The sequence below is a fragment of the Bactrocera neohumeralis genome, chromosome 3 (assembly GCF_024586455.1).
Source record: "Bactrocera neohumeralis isolate Rockhampton chromosome 3, APGP_CSIRO_Bneo_wtdbg2-racon-allhic-juicebox.fasta_v2, whole genome shotgun sequence".
Classification (NCBI taxonomy): Eukaryota; Metazoa; Arthropoda; class Insecta; order Diptera; family Tephritidae; genus Bactrocera; species Bactrocera neohumeralis.
Genome location: NC_065920.1, coordinates 5,475,161 through 5,499,618, shown reverse-complemented (window position 1 = coordinate 5,499,618; position 24,458 = coordinate 5,475,161). Strand labels below are relative to the sequence as shown.

Sequence of the window (24,458 nt, the reverse complement as noted above, 5' to 3'; positions counted from 1 at the left end):
CATCAGTTGTTGACAGTGAAATGTTGAATAAATCGTTCGACCAGGCTGGAGCAGCTCATAGTGGATGATTCCTTTCCAATCCCACCAAAAACTCAGCGTAACCTTTCGAGGTGTCAATCATTGCTTTGCGATCTTAAGTTGATAATATTTTTTGAAAATATGTTAATCAACTATTTCTCTTAATAACCGAACGTCTGTTAACCCTAACGAAATGAATTCGAAATACTATTAACATAAATATTTCTAAGATGCTGCTATTAAACCGCACACCACTGTCCTTATAGAAGTATATACGCATATGTATGTATATACGAATAAAGGTCGGTTTATTTTTATTGAAAAATAATGCCATAAGTTGTCGAGCAAAGCCAACAGCAGATCAGCACATATTGCGGAGGTAGGAGCTAAAATTATATATATAAGCTTATATGTGAGAAGCTGAGTACATACAAACACGCATTTACGTGAGTTTGCTTATTGTGCTTGCTTCAACGCTGCACTGAGCGCACACATATACATGTACATATACATACATATAAGAATGAACGCGTGTGCGTCTTGAATGCCGAAGAACATCGAACGCCCTTGCCCACCATTGCTGCGCGCCACTTGCATCACGCTTTGGAGCAGGCAGCGTAGAGTATCGGCAAAGGCACCACACAAGCATGACAACGATGAAGCGAAAGAGTTGCAAGCGGTAAAGGGGGCCAAAACTGATATTTGCAGAGCACAGCTGCGCGTATTGCAGATGCAAAGTGCCACAGCAGCTATTCGCCGCCTCGCATATAGCTTCCACTGTGTGCTTAACAGCACACATACATATATGTACGTGCATATAAGATGTGTTTGTGTGTAAGTATGCGCGGAAGCTTATGTAGTACATACGAGCGCAAATATGTGCGCGCCGTGGCTGGTAGGTAGGTTGTATGCGGCAGACAAGATGCAATTGCAAAGGTCAATGACATAAACGTGCAGCATCGTTGGCAGCCGCAGCAGCAGCAACGGCAGCGAACGCAGCATCAGCGGCAGCATGTGCAGAAACAGCAACAACAACAATCTCGCGAAAGCACCGGTGAGTACCTCGAGCTACCAAAGTTGTGTGGCAGCGCATCGATTGGCATTGAAAGAGCGTAAGGCATCGGAGCGCTTGCAGAAATGAGCGACAGCAACTCTCCGCCGCACACATACAAGCACACAAGCATGTGTGGGGTTCTGGCTTTGTATTGGTAGCTTTTAGTTGAGCTAAACTTGCAGGCACGTTTGCGGCACACAGTTATAACTGGTACAGGTATGTCAGTACATATACACTTTGTGTATATGTGTGGATGTATGTGTTTGTGAAAGAGTTGGCACTTCCCCGCCACACAGTGACAACGAAAAGCGCTCATTCACACACGCACGCTGAAATTGTAGTGCAACTGCACTACCACATGCACGCATACACATATTTACATGCAAATATTATTCACACACATACAGACATAGCATTTGTAAGCAACATTTATATTCGCAAACTTGCAATCACCTTTGTTTATTTCTGCTGACGTTTGTTTCTCCTCTCCTTTTGTGTTGTTATTTTTGCTTAATGCACACACATACACATATAAATATATAAAAATCTATATGTGTGTATATAGAACCTTTGTTATCGCAGCCTTTGCTCAAGGGTGCATAGTGCTGCCTTGCACCGCCGCGTCCGGCTGCATCGGCATGCGTTTCTCGGCTAAGTAGCTTCGATTGCCTACTAATGCTTGGCTTTGCGGTGCGTTGTAAATGTGGCACTGCTAATAGTTGTGTACTGGAGCACGAGTCTTTGACTCTCCTCCCAACACTTGCCTATCTCAGTTGAGCTTAATTTGACGCTTCACAGTAATAAATGGCGCAACTCCACGGGCACATAATCCCTACGGTGCATGGTGTGCGTGTGCGTGTGTTGATGACTCTTGTTTACAATGTAGCTGCTGCTCTAATCCTACTAATTACGTAAACGGCTTTGAGGTTTTTATGGTCCACAATATGTTAGTAAATGTCTTGTCATAATTTTTGGGAGCCATGAGCAATTTGCTAAAAAATTAGCTTATAATAGCAGCTAAAGAGGAAAATAGCATAGAGAGCTTGTAGCCATGCTCAAATAGATCAGATGGTTAGGTATAACTAAGAAAGCGGGCATCTACAAAGGCTGTATGTGTCATATCGTGCATGAAATATTGGACACGAGAGAACTATCAGCCTGATGGAATACGCTGTTGCTCACTTCGGACAACAAGCGCTACCGTGGGAATGCTTCACAGCGGTGTTTGGCACTATTTAAGCGCGAGCTGTAGAAAATTCTAAGTTTTTGTTGTTTTTGTGGTGGTGTTCGACTCCATTTAAGCGCGATTCGGTGGAAATTTTAAGTTTTTGTTGTTGTTATTGTTGCTGTGTTGGTACAAAGCATGCCTGAAATAGTTTGGAGAAATGCTACCAAGTTGTTAGTCCTTGTTCGGTTAAAAATCCGGGTACGTTCCGGTTATGTGGACCCAGTTGTCGTAAGAAAGGTGCTTCGTCGTTTAATGAATATCGATGAAATACGAATTTGCTAGTACGCAACAGAAACCAAGGAACAGCCGTAAGAATAGACATCGTGTACGAACCTGTTTCGAAGAACGTGAATACCATCACATTGGTCAGAAATGGGTTCGTAAAGAGTTCGCAAGTCTTTACGCTGCCGAATTATTGAGCTGATTACAAGTCAAGTTGTATAAATTTTTTGCATAGAAAAAATACAATATTCGGCTCACATTTCTCCGGTCGTATGGCACATTGGTTGAATTAGGCTACAGCTGTTCCATACAGCGTATTCTCCAGATTTAAGTCCTTGTGCCATGATATTGTTTAAAAGAAAATTGAGGCCAATATCGCGGCAATTTTGTATACCTCCAAAAAAGTATACTTTCGGGTTAAAGAAGAAGGTGTATCCCTGGTTAAAAAGCAGGAGAGGTTATGTTGCGAAGTAAATCGTTATTTGTCCAAAATTTTCATTTTCCCAAATCGTCTTATGCGGCTACATGTTTTTTTTATTATTAAATTCTACAATATCTGTAGAAAATTGTTCTAAATTTTCAAGTTAATCCAAGTTTCGGGAACACAGCCTTGAGAACTTGTTGGCTCGAGGCTAGTTAGGCTAAATGCGCCGTCTTTAAACGCGTTTTTCTCGAAAGTGTGTTTTTGAAGTCAGTTGGCAAGATTTCTCGAGAACTACTCAACCGATCTTCACGAAATTTTACATAGGTCTTTGAGATATAATTCTTAAAGACTTGGGCCAAGTATTTTTTCTGGAAATTTCTACTGAAATTTTCATTATTTGTAAAAATGTTTGCGAAAAATCCAATTTTCAAATTTTTTCCTTCGTCCAAGTTCTAAGTTAAGGTTTCAACTAAAACACATATTTTTTCATTTTAGATGATCCTGTAAGGAGTTATTCTGCCAACGCGGGTGCATCTTTTTTCCGAGGGGTCACCGGAAATGGCGCCGCAGTGGCCGAAATTTTACAAAAATTTCAGAATTTTTTGGTTAATAGTGTATGCTTGTAACAATATAAAATTTGAATAAAATATTTAATTTTTTTAATTAGAAAAAACATGTTGAAAAACGCTGCTTTTTTACCCGAGGAAACCCATGTAAGCCTTTATTAAACTTTTACTAGGTTTGTGCTAATAATTATTTTTACTGGCAGTGGAATCGAAACTATATTTTAACCCCATCGTCACCTTGAAGGATTCTTAGCGAATTACCAGATTTGAATTTATGGAATTTAATTCGTTTTTTTACTATTAAAAGCGTATCCAAGCATTATGGTAACGCGCTTAAAGTGTTCGTACTAAATGAATATAATTAAAAATAAATCGATCGAAGGCATCCGATATTTGTCACTACTTTCGATTTTTTACACCGTTCTGAAGGGTATATTTTTCATCTTCTTTTTTTGGAAAGCCGCTATTTTGTCAAATATAAAAATTTTGACTAGTTCTTCGATTCTTAACGATACTCATCTATATTAATAACAATTTTCTTTTCTTTTCAGATATTTTTAATTTGAAAAATGTTCTAGAATACCTTTTTCATAAGTCCTCTTGGTAACCAGCCACGGGAACAAGCGTATTCAAATTTTCAATATGAATCACCGATATCCAGAGTACATTAAATTTTGTAAATGTACATTTTTTTAATATTTTATAAATAAACTATTCAGAAAACCATCTCCGAATTATAAAAGAAACGCCTTTCTGACTTGCAAGTTGTTATAACCGCTAACAGAATCCATTTGCTATTTGAATAAGGTATTTTTCTGTTAAATAATACATTTATTAGGACTTTCTGATAAAAAAAATATATATTTTTTTTTTTAATTATCACAGATTTTACAGTTTTTCCTTTATATCCAACCATAATTTCTTTTATTTCAACTTCATTCTAAATTAACCACTGCCTCAATAAATATTTAATGGCAGTATTATTTTCTGTACTGAGCTGCCACATATGTACATATAAGAGAATATTTTAATTTATTCTCTTTTTTATTGTTTAACCACTCATTTTTAATTTCTTATTCAAATATAATTGGCAAGTTCAAGTGGCAGCAGCAGCAATTGCTGGAAACTAGTTGCCGGAAATGCAATCTGACGCTTGTGGGTGGTGATACAGATGCATATATTTACATACATATTTATAAATATATACTTTTTTTATCTCTCTTAAGCTTCTTCTGCAGCATATTTCTACAAAAACATTCGTATGCATGTCACTGCACTACATTGCTTCCCTTGAATGCGCTTCCGTCTTCGCCGTTCGTCTCATTATTCAGCAGCGTTCTCATTCACATATATTTGCATCTTATCTGGCGAGCACATTTCTTTTTATATACTTTACTTTTATTTTGGTTTTTGTATTTTTTTTTTGTTGTTGTTTGTTTTTATTTGTATAAATGTGAGCAAAAGGTGCGCCTATAGGCAGCTTGTGCTTTTATGCTGACTTATTTATTCATTATTTATTTAACAAAAAGAAAAATTATCATCACTTTGCTGTGTACTCTTCATATCTGGCTACCTTAGCCAGCGCTTCGCAAAATGCTGCCCCCTCGTCCACACTTTTGTGTATGAATAAACGATTGGCTCTGCCTTGCGTCGCACCACCGCTCGTAGCATTCCAGCTGTATGTGATGCGTGTGTATGTAGTGGCTTTCGCCTGCCTTCATGTTTTTGCAACTGGCAATCTGTCTATCTGCTTGGCTGCCATTATCTTGCCACTACTGATGTCGTCTGCCTTTTGCATTGTTCAATAATTTATTTTGCATCGTTGCATCGTTTGGCATCTTAATTATCTGCATTTATGTCTGTATGCTCTGTTTGTGTGTGTGTGGATGTGCAAATGGCAAATGGAAAGATTGCCATTAAGTGATATTATTTATTTGTGTTATGTAAGAGACATTAGGGCATTGGTGTCTATACACAAATATTGTGAGAAAATGACTGACTTCGCAACATTTTGAAGTATTTCCAGAATTTTTCCCAATTAGCATTTTATATTTTTGTTGTTCTTCAGTTTATATTATAACTACAATATGCCCAAATTAATATATGGAAGTTACCAAATGTTCTGTTGCTTGAAAATTTATTTTGAAGTAAACCCCACAGTTTTCAATATTATTTTAAAAAAATAAATAGCAAGGTTCAAGCTCAACACTCAATACTAAGTTTTGTATACAAAAATTCCTGTGATTGTTATAATTTTTGGTCAATTTACCACCAACTTCAACTATTTTAATGAAAACAGCTTGCGAGATAAACCCCATAAACACCAAACCTTTCTAAAACAATACTCAATACACTTCATTAGCACTAAAAACTGATCTTTTATAGATCATAGCCTTAAAAAAAATTTACAATATAAAAAATATTTAAACATACCTCATTAAGGTCCTCCGGTTTTTGTTTTGCTGTAAATAAAAATAAAGCAGATTCAATTATAATACAATTCAAGTAAATGATATATTATATATATACTATCACTCAATAACTGAATGCTATGAATAATAAATTTTGGGCTCCGAAGCATAACAATATTTTTTAAAAATATAGTGCTCTACTATTGTTGCTTATAAGAAACTACTTTGATCCCATTCAAAAAGTAAAAAGCTATATACTTCACTTCCATAAGCACAAAGTTTCATCCTCCTCTCATAAAACCGTATTGTTTTAGTTAATAATATTATAATAATTTTCAACAAATAATCCCAGAACTCAAGAGTAAGTTGTGAGGCATATGTGTCGGACTTACATTGGGTCCGTTCAAAAATTCACATTTGGGCTTAAAGTTGGCTAACTTTGATTGCCTTTGTATCTTTACCATTAACATTTGCACCGGCCATTTAACAGAGTTCGGAAATAGTCGAAATCGTGCGTCAATTAGATAGATACGCGAGGGATTCGCCGCGAGCTTAGGTCTATTGTGCCCTCCTCCTAAATCAGAAAAACTCATCTGGCCCCAGCATATTGATAAAGGCCAATACATGAACTGCTGGGTGCTAGCGAAGATCCCTATCTGGAAACATGAATCCAAGGGCTTTCATCCTGCATCTCCAGACTGCTATGAACTCAATTAGAATATGTTGTGGCGTTTCAGGCTGCCTGTCACACAAGCGGCAATTTACGCAAGAAGCTACCCCCTTGTTGTATACATACATAAGTGTTTCTTCAGCTTACATTGGCCAATATAGAATGCGACAAGTACATAGTCTGAATTAACCCCTTAGATGGTTGATTACATATTTATACCTGCTGAGCTTGTAATCTCCTATTAGCAACTTGGCATGGTGCATGCCTTGGAATTGTTGCCAATACCTCTCTCTGCCTACTCCTACTTCCTTGCGGAGCAGCTCTTTTATAGTATGGGGACCCACCGCGATGATGGGTTCAGCGAAGCGAGCGAGCTTATCGGCCAGATCGTTTCCGGCTATACCTTTGCGATCGGGTAGCCAGATGAGGTACACTTAGTTACATTCTGGTTTATCTCTATTTACTGACTTATGACAAAGACTTCTGCCTAAAAAATGATCGAAATTTTTCCCATAAGTATGGAGAGTTTGGTGCGTGCTCCTGCGATTCCTACATCTATTCCCTCTGTTGTTTTCGAGCCGTCAGTTTACCACTTGGTTGTACCATCACTAAGCAGTAGCTCGAGAGTGAAATCATCCAATTCAGCTTTGTTGCTTAACCTTAAAAATCTTGGTGAAGTTATAGTGTCAGTTGAAAAAACGAGTTGAGGTCCGAGTGTCCATCTGTCGGTCCGTCTGTTCGTGCAAGCGATAACTTGAGTAAAAATTTATAATTTGATGAAACATAGTACACAAGCACCTAAAAGGGATTTTAAATTATTCTTAAGAAGTGGGTGTAACCACGCCCTTAAATAGCTTTAATTTAGATATCTCCCAAACCATTTAAGCCAAATTAAAATTTCTCAAAACAAATGCGTTTTTTATCCATAAATAAATGCGTCAGAAATGTTTCTCCTCTATTGTCCTGCTTTTGCCAGACTATGGTTGGAACATCTCGGTTAGCCTTCCCATCAGCAAACCAGAAGACATAGCCGAAACCGTCATTAACTGTCTCAATACATTTGGGGGAGGCTCAAAGCGCTTCGCCGATTTGTAATGGTCTTACCAGCCAGTATTTAGGAGCTTTTTAAGTACCACAACGGCTCGGCGCTCTAAGCTGTTTAAGCGGGATCCCTGTTAGGATCGAGATCTTAACCTAACCTAATGTTAAACTGTCAGATATATTATTACAATTCGTTAAGAATTTAGCCGGTTTTGATTTTCGGCTACACCCGAACTTGGTTCTTCCTTATTTTTATTCTTCTTCTTCTTTACTGGTGTAGACATCGCTACGCTGTTATAGCCGGCTTAAGTTCTTCCTTATTTGTTTTTATTACCAGTCTTATGTATTAAAATTTATTAGTCCGTCTTATTGCCATGACTTGATTCCGATGACTTTTCACCTAAAGCATCCCTTTATTTAAATCTCATTAAAATGTTTATGATCACATATTTAAATCTATAATTTCTTTAATGTTTGCAGAGACTTCTTCAGTTCATTTAATTTTTTGTTTTTTGCATAATCAAATGAGCAGAATTTATTTGAAGGAAACACCTGCTTAATCGCCTTAAAATATGCTAAGCGCTCGCATGTATGTATGTAAAAATGTGTGTCAGCATCTTTTCATTGTGACTTTACATATTTAGTATGCTTATGTGTGTGTTTGCGTGTGTGTGTGCGTAGACACTTCAAATTAACGCCCACGGCGATTCACAAGCGACTAAAAGGAATCGCATAAAAATAATGAACAGCAAAATTATGGCAAATATGAACTAAATAAAAAACCAGACAACAACAAAAGAACAACAAAATTTCACAAAACAATAAAAATGCACTTTTAATCGTTTGGCATTATTATTTTTAATTTATTTATTCTTTCTTTTTTGCTTGCCACCAAATGCCGCAAAATGCACAACAATCGTAAAAGCTCGAGTGTTGAAGTTGTAAAGTTGTGTTAGGTTATGGTCGGCTGCGCCGGCACCCAAACACACGGCACACCGGCGGACGGATAGACACAGAAGCACAAATGCTGACACACACATACATAAATACATGCATGCATTTGTTTTTGTAATTATATGCGCATATGCACATTTGCAGTGTTTAGTATATTTTGATAAACATATTTACAGAAGTATATACATACATATATAGGTATATGTAAAAGCAGGCATGTGAGCCGACCACAACAGCGACGAAAAGTTCAAAAGCCTATGCGCATGCTGGCGGCATGTGAGTCCGTTGAGCTATAAAATCGCAACGCGAACGAACGCGGGGTGGACGAACCCCAGCACAGACAGGCAGACAGACATACCAACGGCATAGACGCATACGTTTGTGCCAATTTGTTTGTGTATTTTGTGCATGCCTGCAGCACACAGCACGTCTCACATATGCCACACACACACGCACACATACATATATATTTATATGTATTAACTGTTTGAAATTATTCGCGTTGCTTTTGCCCGTGGCAGCACTTGGCTGTGTGACGCAGAAGCCGACATACCAGACAAGGCAACAACACAACTTGGCTTAGCTTGAGCTGACTAAGGCATTCTTGCGCCAGTCGGCCGACCAGCCGACCTACCAATGTAACAGACCTTCGGCGGCATGAAGGCATGGACTTAGGCCGCGCGTCGCTGACAAAGCCGACTACGGCGCTGAAGCCTGAAATGGTGCCGACAATGTTAACGACAACAACAATTAATACAGCGGTTCACTTTTTGGCTTGGGCACTTCAGCTGAAGTTCTCATTTTAGAAAGCGCTGAGCTGGCATTGCAAGCTGCAACAGTGGGACTGACATTTTGGTTGCGCCAAAGTGTGGGTGTTTAGTACTTTTGCGTATGGCATTCTTATAATAGCCTACACAATAACGGCACGATTTTGTAGTAGAGCAACCAATGCAAGCCAGTCTAGTTTGGTCAACTTCGGGAGGTATTAACCGAGAGTGGCACGCAAAGCTCTAAATGATTAAATTCAAAAATGGCGCTGTAAATTCTATGGGAAAACCACCCACTGGTGATTCACCTATACTGACACATAAACAAGCACACCACTTTTATTCAATTACTCTCTTTGAAATTGTCTCCAGCTATATGACAACCAAAAAAACAAAGAGTTAGACAAGTGAGTAGCCCGAATGTAAAGAAACTGTTAAAAATTGCAAATGCAAAGTTTCTTTATTTTAACAAATGTTAAAGTTTGTTCGAATCGCTGTTATCTAACACTTGGCCAATCGAAGATAGTCAAAAGAACATTTTCGAAGCTACTTTTCTTCAATATATTTAGGTTCTTCTTTTCTGCTTCTGAAAGCTCAATATATTTCCTTTTGTAACATTTTCGGCAATCGGTTATTTTTCAGTAGTCTAATAAGACTTTACCTATCACCTACAATTGGAAAAGTTTTTTCAGAAAATACTCTAGAATTGTAATAAGCCGTTTTTTATCAGTAGTAAACCTTCCCGGTAATTTCAATTTCATTTTCGAGAAGCTTCATCAAACATTTGAAACGGAGCTCCACTTCTAAACCATTACATTAAGTAGATTCACACTAGTAGTATTCGAAAAAGCTCCTCCAAATATCTCGCAAGGATTTAAGGTTCAAATATCTAAAAATTTACATCCATTATATCCGGTTTTGAAAGCATATTCTATTCACAATCGAGCAAGCTCCTTTCAATTGACTCGTATACCCATCATATATTGTATAGCTCACCCTGGGTTAACAGGTTTTGATTTATTAATGCAACATCTGTGTTGCTTTTTTTACATTTTCCTTACAGCTTTTACATTTAGCCTCCCATTGTGGCTCAGAACAATTGGAATTACTTCACTTTGTTTATTGGTATATTGCCGGTATAGTATAGTTCTCCACTTCTTTATTGCTGCCTTTTGTTATTTTGTTTTACTCGGTTTTTGTTTTAGTCCAGTTTAACCAACAAAACAAATATTTTCAAAACTCTTATTTCGTTGGCTTCTAAGGCAATAAATAAATGGATTGCTGGCAAGGAGTGCTTTGATACCCCTGAATACCGATTTTTTTTTTTAATTTCGTTTGAACGTTTCGTGACTTTATGGACTTGCTTTGCTATTCAACCTGGAAAACTACTTGACAACCCTTAACTTTAAATTATTTTCTTAGCTTTGAAGGACGATGATCGATCGAAAATTGCTTCAAAGTATTTAATTATTTTATTTAAAATAGAAAGGTGTTCATGGCGTCTTCAGTACGCTCATAGTTGGAAAGATTAGATTGCGAAAAAATGCATATATTTCAGCTGGGAGTTACCATTTTCCTGGAAGATCATAAATGAACTGTACTAAACTCAAATGATATAAAGGTAACCATTTTTAACATTTTTTAACAAGACCCTGACATATGACTCTTGTATCTACTGTATTCATGAGTTGCCCATTTTCACTACATAAGGCATTCCATTTTGACGAAATCTGTTATGCTAAGGCTGAACAAGGAACCGAACAGCATTAATTAAAGAAGTCATGTTGGAGACTCATCATAACTAAAAATAAAGCCACAAATGTGTGACAGTAAAGCTAGAAATCCATACTATGTTTTAGACTCTACGGCATTCAGAGTTCTATTCAGCTATCACTTTTTGAGCTGAATAAATTTCTTGGCCTTCACCGCTGAATTCAGCTTTAATTTGCTTTAGCTGAATAAATTCTTTGGCATTAAGCACTTAATTTAATTGAAGTTTTCTTTGGCTGAATAAATTCTTGGACAATCAGCTGTCGTTCTCTTCATTGATTATATAAGGATGGTGGACCTTTTCTTTGCTGTGACCCAATAACATGACGTATGTGGTGGTTTCAATTCTAGTCTTTCGTAATTAGCTATATTTCTTCCAGATCACTTCTCTTCCTAGCACATTGAAGCCCTCAACTCGTCATCAAATACAAACAGAACGAGATATCTCCTCAAAACCGAAGGAACTCACCGCTGCGGGTCAGAACTTTAAAATATATATTTGTATGTCTACCTGTCAAAGCAACAATTGAATCCGGCATTGAAATGTAAGCCTAAAGTGGTCAAAGGTACAAAATTGTGATAAACGTTTGTCATAGTGGAGCTCAATAAAAGGTTGGTCAGGTTGCAGGTTCGACTGACATATGGAATTGTCAGGCACACAAATGTCAATCATTTTCCGTGAAACAAGAACCGTCTACAAATACACATGTAATCTATACAAATGTATGTATTCGAAAGCGTGGCTCCAGCAGCTTCATGCATTTTTAAATAAGTGCAATGCAGCTTATGTCGCAGCAATTGCAACATATAGGTACATATACTATGTGATTTGTGCAAATACATCGAATATTGTGTCGTTGGCGTAGTACCGCCATGATTATTGTACAATCTGAATTTTAAAAATTTCAAGGCGAATGAATAAATTAATAATATTGGGTATAAAATTTATAATACCGATTGGAACAAGGGTCGATTACTAGCATATTGAATTCGCGGTTTTGGAAAGTAAGAAAAGACAGGGTTAGGCATTTTTTACTCCGATTACGTCTTGAGTAAGTGAGTTTTATCGACGTAGAACGTTAGATAAGTTCAGATTTCGATGCTAATTACTATGACTCTTCTACTTGTACGTGATACCAAAAAACTCCTGCGAAAAGATCTACAAATTCTCATGTACCGAAAAAGCGTCTTGGGCCGAACCAATCCGTCCGAATGACTGAAGGTATGAAGACCACAACCTCAAATTAACATAAGCAAGCTGTTAAGATATTTCTACGAATAATAAAATAAAATTTTAATCTAATGTGCTCTTACAAGGCAAGATCAACCTTGTTTAGGGAGAGTGGTGGAATAGATCTCTTGCTTTATACTCTAGATCGGAAGGATCTTATGGTCGCCCAAGTGCATTCTGGTTGTTGACTAGCGTTCACTGAGCCTGCACGAAGTCCAGCCGTCTATTGTTACGGACAACTGAGCTCCGAGCCCAGTCAGCAAGTTTCGATATCAAAGTGACACTTTAATCGAAAGCGGGCTGATCTTTTAAGCGTCCTCAAAAGGTTTTAAAATAATACATAGTGCATTTCCATCGTTTGATAATGAAATAGAGGGGCTAATCTGATATGGCAAGGAGTCTCCTCCGAATAGCAATCCTTCTCCCTCCGCGTACTTAGTCCTTGAGTCATTCCGGTATGACAAATTGTAACTAAAAATTTCGATAAAGGCTTGAATTATTATAATTTGCTTAATGTCGCAATTAGTGTAACCGCAGCAACATGTGGCATGCGCAAATCAAATTCCAGAAATGTAAAATATGCCAACTAATAACACAAGCCAATTAATTTCGCACACAACAAATTGTATGCAAAGTCAGCAGCAGCGGCGTCCACTGAAAAATGTGCCACAACCAACTGACAACTCGTTGCAATGCGGTAGCGACTGTTGCTGCGGCGGCTGCTTGCTGCGCTGTTGCAGTGGCGCTGACAAACGAAAGCACGCAATAAAATCATGGCCGCATTCAGTGCCACGGCCAAATGCAGCATGTAGCATGACTGTGCACAAAATAATGTTGCACAAACGGGTTTGCACAGCATGCCACAGGCGGTGTCACGCAACGTGGAGCGACAGTGCAGGCTCCGCTGTGCACAAAACCAAGCTACAAATGAAACAAAAAGCAACAAAACAAATACTCAAATGCAGTCAAACTTGCAATACGACGACAACAAGTGCAACAAGCTGGCAGTAACTTAACCGTGTTGCATGCCGCGGCCGCCATATTAGTGGCTGCCTAGTTGTACGCGCTGTTGCCTTGGCCACCAAATCAGACCGACTGCCACAGCAGCAACCTGTCTTCGCGGGCACCGGACTCGTCAGCCAGCATCGCCTGGCGCACCAGCAGCAACAACACAGTGGAATTTTTGCTACGCTGTTGCAGCGAAAAATCTTGTGTTGCTATGCATTTGCAATATGAATACCCTCCGCTTGCCACTGCAGCGCATTTAGCGGCAATATTAGCCGCTGCAAGTTTTTGTTTGTTTAACTGTGTGTGTGTGTGTGTAATAATGCACTCAAATGCGTGCAGCTGCAACGTGTGGCAGCCAGAGCGATTGCTTTTGAGCAGGAAATTCGTGTTTATTATGTTGTTGTAGTTTGGTTTTTGCTTTTGTTTTTGTTTTTGTCGCCTGCGTTATTAACTTTGTTGTCTTGGCTTGCATTTCTCTTCTCGTTATTGTTGTGTTACTTTAGCCGCTGGCGACCGCAAAAATTGCACCACGTTGCACCGTTATTGCTAAGTGGCGGCTAACAGCCAGCGTTCGTAATGCTTTCAACCAGTTCTTCGTCAGTTTCTCAATTTCCAACATGCAACTGTGTCCGATAACGATGCGGTTGTTGTTTTTGGCATGATGTTTTTTATATAGTTGTTTATTCCCATAAATGTGGTTTTCCGACAGATTCGTGTCGACAAGTGGCAAGTTTTGTGATCTTTTCCTTTCCATTTCTTGCCGCAAGTGTGAGAATTGCTCTTTCCCATAAACAAAATTTAATTCAATTGGGAATCGCTGAAACGGGACATCTTTCTGTCGAAGTTTTCAATTAGCTATAGATTAGTTTTCGGCTGAGGAATGCCATTAAAGGGTATAGTGTGCATGGAAGATGATAAAAGTAGTATAAATATGGGGCTGAGGAGATTTTCTGAGTTGGAAGTGTAGGTCAGTGATTACACTCTAATTGAAAGACTAATCGTTTGCTTGTTTATAAAAAAGGTCGAAACCATAACAGATCCAGTGGCAGCGAAAATCATGAATCGTGAATATTTTGTTACAAAAAACGAACACTCTTTCTTCCGAAACTCTCTTGCTTGATCCCGATATAGTTTTACATCTTTGAAATGTGCAGCAACGGGCACAAATATAGTAGTCGTTAGACAACCGTATATAAAAATGTACATTATATATGGCAACTGGCTACTGATCACAGGTAACTGAGTGAACAAGGATTTTAAATTTCATAGAACCTCATTGTTTTCATTCCTTTTACGAATTCTAGTACTAAGCGGTATTAAACAATGCTGGCAATTACCTTAAACATTGTTTTTCAGAAACATATAATCAAGGTTGTTGTCCTTGTTTCAAGTATAATCCGGTTAGTAGCCAGAGTCATACAAAATTGTAATATGGAGTGGTGTTTAGTAGGCTAGGAACCATACATCAGTTGCCTTACATAATAGGGGTGTTAGTCCTAGAGATGTTTAGCAATTGAAGAAAAGACAATACTGAGCCAAAATTCCCAGAAAATGATCCCGTAGATCAGATATATATATTGAACTCTTCCAATGATTTGACATTACTTGAGAGTGAAAGCTCTTTGCAGCTGGTAAGATTTCTTTCTCATTATCTCTAAAAACCCGAAAACACTTTTATTCCGAAATAAAAGTTGGAATCGGAAAATCCGCACACAATCGAAAAATTAAGAGATTTTGGACATCTAAGTGTCCACGACTGATACAATTTTCAATCTTATATCCGCCGCAGTTATAAATCATTAAACGGATTTCAAATTTTCGCTTTTAAACAGAGGTAGTTGTTTTAGTGGTGACGTAAAATATACCCAAATATATTTTCAGAATGCTAAGTGGTTGATTGGCCTTGATCAGATAAATATCTGTGTCAGTTCTGGTTAATCGGAGCCTAGTGTGATGGGTTGATCATCTAGCTTGATCTTCTTTAATAACACTAATGTTACAATCAGAAGACTCACACTTTTATCGTCAAGTTGAACATTTTTGATGTGGTACATACTCAAAGCGTGTTGACATACGAGCATTATTTGTGTTGTTTACAGTAACATAAAGTATTCATCTCGGCTAGAAAATGGAATTAAATGGCGAAACTTTTCGCGCTATTATTATTTTTTACAACTTTCGACGTGAATTAACTCATATCGATGAACTTGATTCAACTGCCGATGAAGCTCCACCAAGTACCACTGTTTATCGATGATATGGTGAATTCTATCGAGGTTCCAAGACGAATTTCGTGAAGGTCGTCCCAAATCAGCCATTGTTCCGGAAACTTTTCATGCTGTGTGCAAACTGAACCAGCTGTCTTTCAAGAAATCAGGAAAGTCAGCCGACAAAGACGGATCACTCTTCACCTTGACAATGTGAGTTCTCAAAATCGATGAAACAACTGCATTTTTGAGTACTTATAATATCGATTTTATGAGCCCTACCACGTATAGTGCTGATTTGGCACCGAACGACTTCTTCTTATTCACGTAAGTAAAAGATAAACTAAGAACTCAACGTTTTTCGTCATGTGAAGAGACTCTTGATGCGTTCAGAAGGCATATTTTGAAGATACCTTAATCACAGTGGCAAAGATGATTCGACAATTTCTTCAAACGCCTGCAAAATTATACAGATCTTAATGGAGAACATTTTGAAAAACAATAAAGTGATTTTCGATTACTAATATTTTGTTTGCTCTCTAATTTCGAAGTATAAAATAATGTGATAACGGTATCAAGAAAGTATTTTTGAAATGAAGAACTCGCAAAACACGCGCAGCTTTTTCGAGAGTAACCTAATTTGCTATAAACCCAGCCAGAGCCAGATAGGAAGATGTATGGATTTCTCACCGTCTTCTGCTTGAACAAACTTGATCTCCGTTATACACAAAAACACACACAAGCACAAAATGCAACAATTATGATAATGAAACTTAAATCTCCCGTCGTGTGTCGTCGCGCAGATTTATTACATACCATCGGGTACATTGTGTACCGAAAAAGTGTATACGAAGAAAAAATTAATAAATCTCCATTATTTGATATTGAGCCGCCGCCAACACAGTCAACAACACCGAAAAAAGCGGCTATTCATCGCCATTGCACACACAATCTGCATATTGCGATCGGTTCATGCTCATTGCAATCTCGCCTTTCGACGAAGACGACGACGATGCGCACTTTCATTGGCCCGCTGTACGAGAAATTTCGCACAAAAGGTAGTCAGTCATGCGCCTCCACAGCACAGCTGCCCCGCCGTTTGTCTTGTAAGTCGTTTTTGCTTCGTTTATAACTGAATGTTACCAAGTCGCCGTGAATTTTATTTGTGAATTAAATGCGCACAGCGACAGCACACGTTTGCATAACTGCAAATTTAAGTACAGTTATAAAGATTAAAATGCGCCGAGCGAAAACAAGAAAAAAAACGAAGAATATATAAAATGAATGAATATAAAAAATGTTTCGAACCAGAATAAGCTGCCAGGCGAATGCAACTTGCTTTCCTGGACACCGCTGCTGCTGCTGGCGACATTGCGTTGCATGCATTCCGTAAGGGAGAAATTGATATAATGCAAAAGTAGCAACAAAACGAAGTTACTGTAAGTAAAAAATTGAAGAAATACGCGTGGGTATGAGAAGTCAAAAAAGCAAAAAAAAAAATGCGCTTGGTCAACCAAAACCCCAGAAGGGAGCGGTGCATCAAGCGACGCACGAAAAGAATGCAGTGAGGCAAGCAAGAACAGGAAGCGGCAAAAAGTGTTCCGTTGCGTCGATCGTAAACGCCGTTGTAATACGGTGCAGTGCAGCGCGCGACGCCACCACCAACAACGTTGAGGCCAAGCGGGCTCGCCTTCGAAATTCGCAGCCGAATGAATGACTCTGCCTGGTTCCTTGAGCTTGACGCATTGTTAGCAGAAGTTTCTCAATTTTTTTTTATTTTTACTTGCAATTTAATTCTTGCTGGTAATTACGCCTTTCTTTTCTCTCGGCGCTGACTTGCACTCAAGTTGCGCGCGCATTTTCACTTTTCGTTTAATGCGAAATTACTTGTATGCGTGCAACACACATGCTGAACCCATTTATATATTGTGTATATATTTATATATGTATGTGTGTGTATGCATATATTTACATTTTCGTTGTTTACTTTGTTGTGTTTTATGCAAGTCATCCAGGTAAGAACTTTGACTTGGCATTTTAATCGATTTTCGCCATTCGTTTAAACATTTATAACTTCGGCAAATATTTGATTGACAGTTGTGTCAGCAGTGGACACAAGATGTCAAAACGACGGCAGTGATTAACACGTCACAAAAGCAATTCTCAAATCACATTGGTATTATTGTTATTAAATTAATTACATGCGATTGCCACATGGATGGAGGATGGAGCCACATGTAAAAGTTCATGCAAGTGAGGAAAGTTCTCTAATCGCCATTCACTTGGGAATGGTCACAAACGATTCTTTTAGATATGGCTCAAGCAGCTCACGACTTCCGGTCTTAGGCTAAGTATCCTCTGAGTGGCTAAAGAACATCCGTTTGTAGGCGAGCTAAAATGAGACCATCCCACCCCAGTGTTGTGCGCTGGGCTTAGGACTCGCTACGTAAAATACGCACCCAATGAAAACGACTGCTATAAACTCGACCAAAGCAACTACGAGCATGACAACGTGTGTCATACAGGGTTTGCCCGGAAAGTAAAAGGACTGATTTTCTTCTGCCGCGACTGTACTTCGGAGCATGCGCGCGCTCACTAGATTTGGTAGAGGACGTTCCTAGCTAACGAAAGAACTCAGTTGTTGAGGTCGGTTGTCTCCAAGCACCTGTAAAGTCAGGACAAAACATTTTCGCGCGACGTGTTTTTGTGAGTGGTGCAAGCCGAAAATGTAGCGTTCGTTAGAGCTGAGGTACGCGATTAAATTCTGTGTCGATCAAGTAGTTTTGCCCAGAAGTTCCTTTAGTAAGAAGTAGTGTTTTTCGGTGGCACCAGACCTTTTTGGAGGGCCGGGAAGAGGTCGCTGATGAAGACTGTGCTGGGAGACCTGCGACTTCGACAAACACCGACAATGTGACTCGTGTGCGCAAAGTTTTGAACTCAGACCGTCGACTAAGTATTCGCTTAATTGCCCAGATGTTAAATTTATCAAAATCTTTGGTTCATGACATTGTGACGGAGCACTTGAACATGCGGAAAGCGTGCGCGAAGATGGTCCAAGAAGTGCTCACTTCTTTGTGAACAGCCATCTAACCAAGGCCGGAATCTCAACGCATCCGCAGCCGCCCTGTGGTCCAAATATGAACACCCCATACTTTTTTTTGTTTTCTTGCCTGAAAATGTCGATGAAAAGGCAAGCATTTTGTGATGACAGAGGGGATCCAAGCAGCATGCACCACGGCTCTCAAGGCTATTCCGGAGACGCCTCCAACATTTGGAAAACGCAATGGCAGCGCTGCATCGACGCAGAAGGAACCTGTTTTGAAAGTTTTTAATTTTCAACCTATATAATATTAAGACATTAGGGTGATCTGAAATTTTTCCCATATGAGTAATCTATATATTTATAGTATCTATGGTTTAAGCTTCTCCTTTACCAAAATGTATCTATATAGTGATTTGCGGGTTGAAATTGAAGAAAGCCGATAACGTTTTTTTCTAAAACTAACAGGATTACCTTAATTGATGTATGATAAATAAGAATTCTCTTTGTAGCAATTGCCATACAACCTTTTAAACGATTTCCTAGCAATTATGGGTGCATTAGTAAATTATAAACGAGCACTTTGCACCCAAAAAGCTAGAAATTAATGAAGGCTCCACAAGTCGTTCACTATAAACGATGAGCCATTCACAATAATAAACAATTAATGCGATATTTACATAGCAGAAAAGACACATACACACATTTGAATAAAAAGCGCTATGTGTTTTGTTGTTGCAACGGAAATGTTGCAGCGTGCATTGTCCAAACTTATTGTCATCACCGGAATCAGCCATAACAACAACATTAGCCGTGACGGCTGCAGCAGTTAGCCGGCCACAGCCACAATAACTGCACTAACAAACCGCTGTTGGTCGTTTTCAATGTGAATGTTGTACTTTTTACACTAACAAAAACAACAACAAATTACATGCGCACTTTTTAATGGCAAAGTGTGTTGGACATGGAATGGCCGTTAATTGCAAAGTAACTTTGTGTGTGTATCTATATAAAACTGTATGGGATATATGTAGATGCACTTGCAGCACATATGATATGCTTACATACACATATGCATACTCTTATGTATAGGTGAAAGTAGTTGTGTTCATATTTGCACTAAATATAAGCACATGCCTTATGCTCTAGTTTCTACTAAGCATATGTGTGTAAGTATGTAAGTAAGTGCAAATATGTATGTATATGTAAATATTTGCATAAATTTGTTGTTACTCTTGTACAGTGATGACATAATTTAAATTAAACGGATGGCAGCCATTAAAAATAGTTAGCTTCTTGGCACATTGTGGCACAGTCAAGAGCTCAGGATATGCTCAAAACACATATATACATCGTAATATAGTACATATGTATGTATTATACATATATCAAAATTCATTAAATCTACATAATTACATACACGAGTATATAAAGTGAAATATTTACAATAAATCTGTTGCAATAACAAATTGAAATGCCATTAAGGTACAAAAAGCACTTAAACTAAAATACAAAAAAAATGTAAAAACAATAATAAAATAAAGTACATTTGAGTAATTAACTTATCATGTAGAGTAATGCGACTTTTAATTACAAACACAAACGCATGTATATGTGGGTCATAAAGGTGAAATTTATAGCTGTAAAATAGCCTTTTACATTAAAAAATAAAATTTTGTTTGTAGGAGAAGCAATAAGTCATTATTCACGTAAATATTACAGAATTATTTATTTTACAGATTCCGTTATTGCCTACACGCGTGCAAAAGTTCAACGCAAAAAATTCATCAAAGAAATTTTTATTTTTGCTCTAACGGCGATGGCTTAAAATTGATTTAAAACGGAGCACAGCAAAAAAAATAAAGCCAGTTGTTGTCGTTGTTATGGCAAAAACGCATTCCAAATAATTTTAAGAAATTCGGTTGAGTTGACACACCTTAATCTAATAAAAAATCGGGTTCGGTCCAGTTACATAGACCCAACTGTCTTAGGCATGGATGAAATATGGTTATTATTGCGGGTTTTTGCGTTAGACTATGCATTGGACTTGCTCATAAAAGTTAGCCGAAGCATATATCGTGGATTTTTTTTAATCTCTAAACTGTTTCTGAGAATCTTCAAATGTTATAGAGATATTTATCAGATTCGTTTTGAGCTCAAGCAAAATTAGGCAGAAGTTTCAGTTCTCTCATACATAATATTTGCAACTAACTACACCATAAAATAAAAGAAACAACATATAAAATAAACAACAAATGTAATAACGGTGTCAAATCGCACGATCGAGGCGGCCAATTGACTGGGCCATTTCGTGAGATAACACGTTCACCAAACTTGGTTTTCAATAAATCGCTTGTGACATTCGCTGTGTGGACTGTGGCGCCGTCCTGTTGGAACCATATATTGCCCAAGTCCATATCATCTGACTCGTGTCGTTCTTGATGGCTGCCTGATCATTAACGCATATTTTGCTTATTGACGAAGCGATTCAGACAGTAATGAGCCTCATCACTGAAGATTATTTTTGATATTAAAATCCGGATCATTTTCAAGTTGTTGCTCAACCTAATTTACGAACATACGACGATTCTGATGGTCAAGCGGCTTTAGTTCTTGCATCAATTTAATATTGGAAATTCGCCACAACGACGTCAGAGTGATGCCCAACGCTTGAGAACGACGTGTGAGAGACTGATTTGGGTCTTCCTGAATTTATGCGCTAGCGGCAGCAATATTTTCGACACTACGGGCACTTCTTCGTCCCACTTGGAACGGAAACATTTTGCACTGTGTCTGTGGAGTCTAATTTTTCCATTAGATGCTCAATTGTCAATCTGACAGGACGATTATGACGACTATAAACCAAACTTAGCGCTTTTAAAGTTGAGGCCATTGACCCCGAATTTCGATAGTAAATTTTAATAGTTTTGACTCGTTGTTTCAATGATGATATAACAAACCTTACTGAAGGGAACTGTTAAAAGAGCGGGGAAAAATGGCGTCGTTTGTTGTCCCTATCGATCTATTTTTGTAGCGTCTTGAACGTCTATTTTGTAGCGTTTTGAACAACTCGTTTTGCACATTGCTAAAAAAATTTTTTCCAAAAAGCTCATCTGGTAATAAAATAAGAATATGTTCATTATCCTTGTAAAACTTTATCTCAAGCTGCACTCAGTTTAAGGACCGCTTTCTCAATGTGTGTTTAACAGCCAACTTTCAGTTAAATGCTGATTAAAAACAGGTTCTTTTCCGAATGAAGGAGTCTTGGTTAAGTTAACCAGAACTTAACTGACAGATGGCTGCTAACCAGACAATGAGGAAACGCCGTTATGTAAGTGCATTGAAAATATTAATTTATATATCCAGCAGCTTTATTATCTTTTCAGAATGAAATCATGACTTTACGAGTATTAGATGTACTTATTCATATATATACATATATACCCATAGATGAAACTAACTAACATCCATATACTCCATATATGTATATAGATGAGTATATGGTAGATGAGCTAAGGAAAGCTTTGTCATTGTTTCACATTCATTTTTTATTCGTTTATTAATTTTTGCATTCGCACAGGGCTCGTGCTTCATTGCTGTGTGCGTTTTATATTTGTCATCGACCGCAGTCTATTTTTTGCCTGCACTTCCTATTATTAATGCTGTCATTACAAAATTTACATATAGTATATTTGAGTTGTTGCTGTGGTTGTTGTTGTCTTTGGAACGCAGCAGACAATGAATTGAAAAAAGCAGACAAATAGACAACTAACGGATGCATTTCATTTCATTCATTTGTGCGCCATTCAACCAACCAGACAGACAGACGGGCAGGCAGGCAGCCAAAGCCACAGTTGGGCTCACACACTCACACATAATTACACACACATACACAGATATTAAATGATATGGTGAAGCACACATTTGCTTGCAGTCAGTGTGTCAACCGTCAACCGAGCTGACAGTTAGCCAGTTAGTCGATTAGACTGACATTTATCAAGTGTGACTGTGTCAAGGGATGTCAATACAGTTCAGCGCATCCTACGTACACATACTAATAGAGAGCACAAAAAAGTCTTTTGTATGCAGTTTTTTCTATATTTTGCAATATTTCCATGTATGTATGTATGTATGTGTTCTGGCGAAATTTGTGTCGCCACACATATTTGCATAGAATTCAGTAATAAAATGGCAATTTAACATTTTTCCACACTCGTTCCAACAACCTCAACCCACATCACCCGCCGCTTAGCATTTCCTCTTACTCATCTCATTCGTTCGACACATTTCAAATCACCCATTTTTAATGAGCGCTGCGTTTTTAAAGCAAAAACTAAAAACGCCGAGATGATGTCATCGCCATCATTCTCATCACTGTCAATCAGTCAGTGCTGTCAGCGTTGCGCCTCACTGTATGCACCCACCTATTTAGTGAGCTTGTCCATTTTATTTCGCAAGGGTGTAGGTTTGAGTACTGCAAGTGTGCACATAATTAATTTCACGGAATCAATAGCAGAACACATTTGAATGGCTACATACAGTTTGAGAAAAATACCTATAAGTCATAGAGAAAATTTCAAATATAAGTCTGTTCTAAAAATGATCTCGTAGTTTCAGAATCCGTCTGATAACTTCAATTTTTTTTGAAGTCCGAAGGCGCCCAACGAATGTGAAAACTATATACACTTTGTTCGTTAGTGACCTCGGCTAATGGTTTCCTTTATTTTTTTTTTAAATTAACATCTTGACATTTTTAGAGCGATTTATTCAGACCAAAGTAGAAAAAAATAATTCAGATCAAAGTAAAAAAAAAACTATTGGTGCTTATATAAAGTCATATGTTCAAAAAATATCAAAAATTAACCTATAAGCTCTGAAGAACCGAATATCTCTGTTGACCATCAAATATTGGCTCGGCTAAAACTTCTTCAAATAGTCGAATTTCGTAAACCATAAGCCGGGTTCGTTTCAGAATTTCAAAGCTTTTGATGCAATGAGCTTTTTTCGACAAACTGAGCTTTCAGTTTAGGATCCGTTCCAGCAAATAATTGCATATCCATATTGGCTTTCATAGTTTCAAAGTTTTTGATGCAATAAGCTTTTTTTGACAAACTGAGCTTTCTATTTAGCTTGGTTTGTTTACTGGAAAGAAACAAATAATTGAAAGAATTTACTGTAGACGTCACATTTACACTTCATTGTAAAAGTTCTTAGCGGTGAAAGCTCAGTCTATTTAAAAAAGCTCAGAACGGTGAAAGTTCAGTTAGTCTAAAAAAGCTCAATTAATCTAAAAAAGCTGTGTTAGTGTAAAACAGCTCAGTCACTCTAAAAAAGTTCACTCCGGTGAAAGCTCAATAATACATATAATAAAACCGCCATGTTACACATAAAATATTTGAAAGTTGAAGGTAAAAAAATTACTGAAAAAAGATCATTCTACTTACTTCTCCAACAGTTATTTATAAAGCTTCAAATTATGTGTAAATCAAAGATGTCAACTAACTAACAGTTAGCTTTGCTTGCTTGAAACGATAATAGCTTTATGTCCACTTATAATTTATGGCACTAACATTCCTTGTCATCAATTTTCCCACACTCACAACTTAATTACAAATTGATTGATTGTCTATACAATTTTTACATTTTTGTAATTATTTCATTTGCTAGACAATTTTATTTTCTTTTGCTTTGCTTTTCTTTTGTGTGACAATGACAAGTTTTACGATTTCCACGCTTTCCGAATTTTTCACGCTTCCATTGAAGATAACCGATTTCAATCAAATTCAATTATACACTACTACTTCATACACTCGTTCGCCGCACTCGCTCACTCACTTACACATGTGT

General features: G+C 37.8%; 1 long non-coding RNA gene across 2 annotated transcripts in view; it reads right to left on the bottom strand.

Moving 5' to 3' along the window:
* Positions 1–24,458, bottom strand: part of LOC126754126 (uncharacterized) — a 62,358-nt gene that overhangs the window by 17,266 nt on the left and 20,634 nt on the right. For both annotated transcript variants that reach the window (XR_007666262.1, XR_007666261.1), the window contains one exon: positions 5,946–5,974. This is a non-coding gene — a long non-coding RNA (uncharacterized LOC126754126). The remainder of the gene's footprint in view (positions 1–5,945; positions 5,975–24,458) is intronic.